Source organism: Erythrolamprus reginae, chromosome 1, assembly GCF_031021105.1.
Source record: "Erythrolamprus reginae isolate rEryReg1 chromosome 1, rEryReg1.hap1, whole genome shotgun sequence".
Classification (NCBI taxonomy): domain Eukaryota; kingdom Metazoa; phylum Chordata; class Lepidosauria; order Squamata; family Dipsadidae; genus Erythrolamprus; species Erythrolamprus reginae.
The window spans coordinates 393,900,770-393,907,913 of record NC_091950.1 but is presented as its reverse complement, the minus strand read 5'-3'; positions in this window follow the sequence as shown (position 1 = coordinate 393,907,913).

Here is a 7,144-nt window from a genome sequence, read left to right as displayed (position 1 = left end):
ATATTTCTCACATTTTGATAAACAACCAGTTTAGTGGGTTGTGGGAATGTCATAGATATTATGTCTAAATACACACTGGATTCAGCATTGCATTGCATTTGTATTGATGAAGAATTCCATCTTATGCTGATTAGCCAGCCAGTTAAATATGGACTGCATGGTATGACAGTTACATAGATACATATTTGGCTGAAAAATTAATGCCTTAATAGTGCTTATAAATATTTCTTTATCAAACTGGAGAAAGGTATTGGTTGACTGCCATGAATTTCAGTGCCAGATCCTCCTGTTTTAATGTTTTTTTAAAAATGATTTGGATATAATAGAAAAAGAAAATGTTTACCAAATCTGTAGCTTATCCAAAATGTGTGGGAGAACTATCCTAGAATACTTGTACTTGCAAAATTTGGAACAATCTCAATAATTTGGAAAAATTATCCAGAAATAAAAGAATAAAATATATCAGAGAGAAATGCAATATTTTCTACTTAGGATAGAAACAAAAATGAAATCCAGAGGTATAGGATGGGGGATACTCAATCAGGTGATAACAGCATTTGCAACCGAGTAAGCATTGTGATGTGACTGTAAAGAAAGCAAATAGAATTTTAAACTGCATCAACATTAATATAAATTTCTAAACCACAGGAAGTAATTATTCCATTCCATTTTGTTTTGATTAGATTCCAATTTGAGGGCGTTTTGGGGTGTGTGTGTGGAGGATGGGTTTATTTTTTTGCTACTTGTAATTTCCTGGAAAACTTTTTTCGGTCAAAGATTAAGAGAAACCAGAAAATATCAGAAAAAGGCAACAAATTACTAAGTACTGTACTGTACTATCAAACATTGAAGGAGCTGGCATATGATAGCACTCTTCAAATCCCAATGTCAGATAGAATAAGATGAAGACCTATTCTCTATTATTTCAGTGCGCAAGACACAGAATATGTATTATATTCTGTAGTATAGAAAAAATTGTATTATAGGGAAAAACATACAAGAAATTTGACAATGGAACCAATTAGTAGAGAAACGTTGGGCTGCGCTTCACACTAAATTGAGGTTAAACAACCACCAATTGGAAGGGCCTTGGATTCCTGCGTGAAGCACAAGGTCAGATTTGATGGTGTAAATGTTAACTCTGTTTTCCCATGAGTTGTTTCTGTTTTGAAAAAGAACTGACATTCTCTTCAATGATTTATGTTCTTTAAAAAAAGCTTGTGTGAGTAAATTAAGTGAACTATTCCATTAAAAAACCCCTAGTTTCTTCCTGCACCTCTTTGATTATTTCCTGGTACAAGCAAAATCAGTGTCTTTGTCTCAAGGCCATGCAATATTTATTTATTCATTCATTCATTCATTCATTCATTCATTCATTCATTTATTTATTTATTTATTTATTTATTTATTTATTTATTTATTTATTTATTTATTGGATTTGTATGCCGCCCCTCTCCGGAGACTGTATACAATATATATGAAAAGTGGGGGGTCACAGAAAGAGAAGAATAATCCTGCTGGAATAATCCAGTTCCAATCATGGTATTTCCTGCTCATGCCTATATTTTTTTTGCACTTTCAATATTCAGATTTTTAAAATAATTTAGAGCTGCCTTATGTTTCTTGATAAATATCCACAGTGTTTTTATACCTGGTATTATTCTGGTGACCAGAAAAACCACTCAGTTATCTTCTGAACTTGGATCTGCTGTTTCAGTTTCATTAACACAACACTCCAGATCTAAATAATAATAATAATAATAATAATAATAATAATAATAATAATAATAATAAACACAACACTCCAGAGGGTGTAGGACAACTCGTCACCATGGCCAACTTGCCACAGCCAATTTACCAGAGGACAATTTAACAGTTTTAACAGATTAGGAGAGTTGAAAGGGATCTTGCAGGTCATCTAGCCCAACCCCCTGTCCGAGCAGGAGATCCTACATCTGCCTCTACCTAGGATCAAACTCACAACCTTCTGATTGTGAGGCAAGAGCTCCACCTCTAGGCCACAGCAATTTGCCAGGGCCAAGACAAAAGTTAACTAATATCAAATAAACGGTGGAATAGAATCATTAAAGAAAGGATGAAAAATGAAATGTAAATGACAAAAAATAAAATATTTTAAAATTATTTTAAATAATTACATAAAATTGTTGAATTGTCCCGCAACAAGTTGTTTCGTGAATTGGTCATGAGGAATTGGCGCAGTAGTGAGTTAACCATGGCAAGTTGACCGCGGCGAGTTGTCCTATTCTGCGTTCCAGAGTAGACGGATTCATGTGTGAATGGGTGTTTAGATCAAAAGAGGTAAGGGAGGAAAATGGAGGAAAGGTCCTGCATAGGTTTTTTCATTTTCCATCATTTATATGGGAAGTATTGTAGGTACTAGAAGGAATGCAGAGAAGAGCAAAATAGGTGATTAGGGGACTGGAGGTTAAAACATATGAAGAACAACTGTAGGAATTAGGTATGTCTAGTTTAATGAAGAGAAGGACCAGGGGAGACATGATAGCAGTGTTCCAATATCTCAGGGGTTGCCACAAAGAAGAAGGAGTCAAAACTATTCTCCAAAGCACCTGAGGGTAGAGCAAGAAACAATGGGTGGAGACTAAACAAGGAGAGAAGCAACTTAGAACTAAGGAGAAATTTCCTGATGATTAGAACAATTAATCAGCAGAACAGCTTGCTTCCAGAAGTTGTGAATGCTCCAACACTGGATGTTTGTAAGACAATATTGGATAAACCTCCGTCTGAAGTAGTGTAGGGTTTCCTGCCTGTTCTGACTAGGTTCCCCCAGACGTCAACACCAACTAAAAAGAGTATCCAGACAAGCTGGAAAAAAGCAAAGTCATTTAATATCTTTGAAAACAAACACAGATAACAAAAACTGTTCTTACAAACTGGAATGCTATGAAGCTTCACAGAAGAGTCACGATGGCCAGACAATACAACAAGCTTCTTGCTGGCACACACACCACTGTAGATAATAAAACCCACGCCTCCCCCAAGTTTTCAGCCTTCGAGGCCACAAGCCAGAATCAGAGACGCCAAGGATCGAAGCAAGGTCACAGGACTCCCAAAAGATAACTCTCCACAATACAGGAAGGGCGGGCCTGCCTTTTCAACCTTTCTGAGGAGAACCACACCCAAACCCAGCTGTTGCCTATTAGGGATGGAAATACCTGGCTAATTGTCCCCTTCGTTGTGCTGCCCTTCTCTGCCTCATATCTATGATGGCTTGTGCGTTCTCATCTAATGACTCCAGGCTACTCACTGGGGAGAGCTCCCCCCCGGGGGTCTCAGACTGTCCCCCCTCCTCCTCGTCCTGACATTCCTCTTCCCCGTCTGCCTGGTCCTCCTCCTCCTCCTGTTCCTCGTCCTCCCCCTCTGAGCATGGAGCCGGCAGAGTTCCAGCCGTTCCCTGAGGAGCCTCAGACTGAATCACAACACTGCCTAAGCAGCAGGTTGGACTAGAACAGTGTTTCCCAACCTTGGCAACTTGAAGGTATTTGGACTTCAACTCCCAGAATTCCCCAGCCAGCGAATGCTGGCTGGGGAATTCTGGGAGTTGAAGTCCAAATATCTTCAAGTTGCCAAGGTTGGGTAACACTGGACTAGACCTCCAAGGTCCCTTCCAACTCTGTTATTTCTATTTCAGTAGAGCTACCAACACTGATCTCTGCTCTTGGTGGGTAGATTTGGCTCTAAGTGGCTGTCTTTTTGGGGCAGGCAAGAGGCCTCTTGTTGTGGAATCGGACTTCCCCTTCAATCCCGGATACCTGTTCCATTCGTGCCCTTGCAATAAACCTGTTTTCTGGCCTGCTTGTCTCCCTTCTCCCTTTATAGTCACATAAAGCCTTTCGTAATCGTGGGACTTTGCACAAGGCAGAGGCGTTCCTTCTTTGCGAGTGCGTATAAATATGGGCCGGGCACTTCAATTGCTTCATTTTCTATCGCAAACCTTTTTTTCTTTCTTTCTGCATTTGCAGTATGAGGACACTGTGGCTCTGAAGAAGCCCTGCTGTGAGCATGGCTCCCACCCATTTTCCTTCTTGTCAGCAGGGAGCTAGGAAGGAAACTCCAGGCTCTTTACAGGAGAGACATCTTGTGATCGGGTGGGAGGGGGGGAAGGCAGGGAGGAGGATTAAGCAACACCTGGATTAATGTGTAACTGACAGGCAAGGTGTGGCTGGCAGCAGCAGGGAACACGCGAGGCTTCCAGAGCTGAAATGGATCCCCACAAGGGACAGGTTTGTTCAAAGGTGTCCTGGGGAGAAGGTGCATAGCCCTGACGTTCTACACCAGCATGCAGTATGTACCTCTACTTAAGAATTTAATTCATTCTGTGACCAGGTTCTTAAGTAGAAAGGTTTGTAAGTAGAAGCAATTTTTCCCATAGGAATCAATGTAAAAGCAAATAATGCATGCAAACCCATTAGGAAAGAAATAAAAGCTCAGAATTTGGGTGGGAGGAGGAGGAAGAAGAAGAGGAGGACAGTTGATGCCCAGAGTGAAGGGAGTGTTTCTTTTCTCTGGCTGACTGGCAGAGATTTATTCCCTCTCCAAGCACCCAGAGAAAGGAAAATGCTTGGTTTGCTCTGGACTGCCAAAGCCTCCTTAAGCACCACTGAAAGGCTCCTCTGGCAGCCCAGAAAAGCGCGAGATGGCCGGGATTAATGGGGGAATGGCAGGAAACTGACCGGGCCTTCATGCCACTTCATACTGGGAAATTTTTCCAGGCTCAGGTTCTTAAGTAGAAAATGAAGAGGCAAAAAAAATCTTGAACACCCGGTTCTTATCTATAAAAGTTCTTAAGTAGAGATGTTCTGTATACCTCTTGATGGGGAGTGTAGTATTCCTTGTGTAGGTAGAAAGGAAAGATGCAAAATCTTCCCCAGGCCAGAGTCCAGAACTGGGCATCAGACACATATCCCATATTCCGAAAATCCTTTGGAGGAAGGAGATAGACACACAGCTCATCCAGCCCATCACACATGAACATCAACACAGATGTCTGTAGTTTCCATGTCTGTCTTTGTGGTTGAGTGGCTCCGAAACTGTCAATCTGTTTTGGCAAGTATCATTCCTCAGATGCCAGTAAAAGTGTACTTCATAGGAATAGAGGCTGAAGCTTAATTAGCTGCAAAACTCACCTGATCATCTTTCTTTAAAACCAGCTCTGTGTTCTAAAACAACTGAAGCAAAGAGAAGAGCAGCTCTGGGGATGTGCAGAGTAAGGGGCGTGCATAAGTGCACCAGCATGCCTACCATCCCCTGTCCTAATGTTTCCCTCTTATTAGTATCCATATCATGTATATAAACAGTGTTACATCTATGTATACTACCAATATGTACTTGACAAATAAATAAAATAAATAAATAAAATAAAGTGCCTACCAGTTCCCACTGGACTGTTTAGAACCAGATAAATCAGCTGTGCATCTGACTTAGCTGCTATAAAAGGCTGTAACATTGATGGCGAATCTATGGCATGGGTGCCACAGGTGGCACGTGGAACCATATCTGCTGGCACACTAGCAGTTGCCCTAGCTCAGCTCCAACGTGCATGTGTGTGCCGGCCAGCTGATTTTTGGCTCACACAGAGGCTCTGGGAGGGTGTTTTTGGCTTCCAGAGAGCCTCCAGGGGAATGGGGGAAGGCATTTTTACCCTCCCTCGGCTCCAGGAAAGCCTTTGGAGCCTGGGAAGGGTGAAAAACAAGCCTATTGGGCCCACCAGAAGTTGGGAAACAGGCCATATCCGGCCTTCAGAGGGCCTCTGGGGGTGGTGGAGGAAGCTGTTTTTGCCCTCCCCAAGTATTGAATTATGGATGTGGGCACTTGCACATGCATGATAGCATGCGCCCACGCTCTTTCGGCACCCCAGGAAAAAAAAGTTTCGCCATCATTGGGCTATGACATTGGCTCAGCTTTGCTCTTTCAGGATTTAGAGTTTTCAGCTCTTGAGTGTCAGGCTGTGCATTTTCAAAAGGACAGACAAGCTTGATTTATGTTCATGCTTTTTACCCTTCCGTTTTGTGCAGGGTGTGTTCTCAAGCTGCTGGCTGCCTTAACAAGTTGCAGGATTGTCGGTCATTTTTGCACAAATGTGAAAGCAGCCACGTGAAAAGAAAACCACCATGTTAAAACATTTCTACCCGCCTCCCACTGAACCAATGCCCAGACAAGATAGCTCATATGCAACTGCACGTCTAATGGCAATGTTTTTATGCACCTAGTGTGCAGCAAACGAGGCATTGATCCTTCCCCTTGCCACATTGCAGGCCTGCCCTTTTCAGACTGCACATGCCATATGGAGAGCATGGCACAAACTCAATGGGCAAAGTTCAAAGGAAGCTAATCAATGTTCACAGAGAGTCTAAGGATGGGGTCCACAATGCTTTACTGCTTGAAGCAGAGCTGGAAATGGTATCCTCTTCCAAATTTATGCTAGCCAATTTATCGCAATACACCAGAAAGAACATTTCTCAAGCTCTTTTCCCAGTCTCTGACAGTACAATCCCAATATAGCAAATGAAAACAGTAGGGATCCCCCCCCCCTTCTTTGTGGCACTTACAACCTGCTGAGACAGACAACTTATTTTGCTTTGCCTTAGGAACATAGCACCGACTAGTTGGAAACTGTCTTCCAGCTGTCTAGCTCACTCTAACCCAAAGGCTGGGAAATGACAGCACTTTTTAAAGCCAGGAACCACATGAAAACTATAGTACAGTCAGTGGAATTGTACTGTAAAAAAAAGAAAGCCCAACAAGCCCAAATAAATCCCCATATATTATCCACATCAAACCAGCAGATCTACATATACATGATGCGGCTTTCCATATTTTATAGTCTTCCATTGCTCCAAAAATAATAAATGTAACCCTAAACTACCACCTCTGGCCTAATTTACAAAGATAGTGCTGGAACATAACTGAGCAGCCTTATTTTTATTTATGCTGTTGGGCTAGGGTTTATTGCTATTTTATATTGCTATGTTTTATAAGCCAGCCCGAGCCATGTGGAATTGGATAGGAAATAAAGTTGTTAACTTTAACAACATCTAAAGCTACTCATCATAACCTTCTTCCCCTTTTTCGAGGGGAGGGGGAACACTTTGTGCAGAGACAGTTG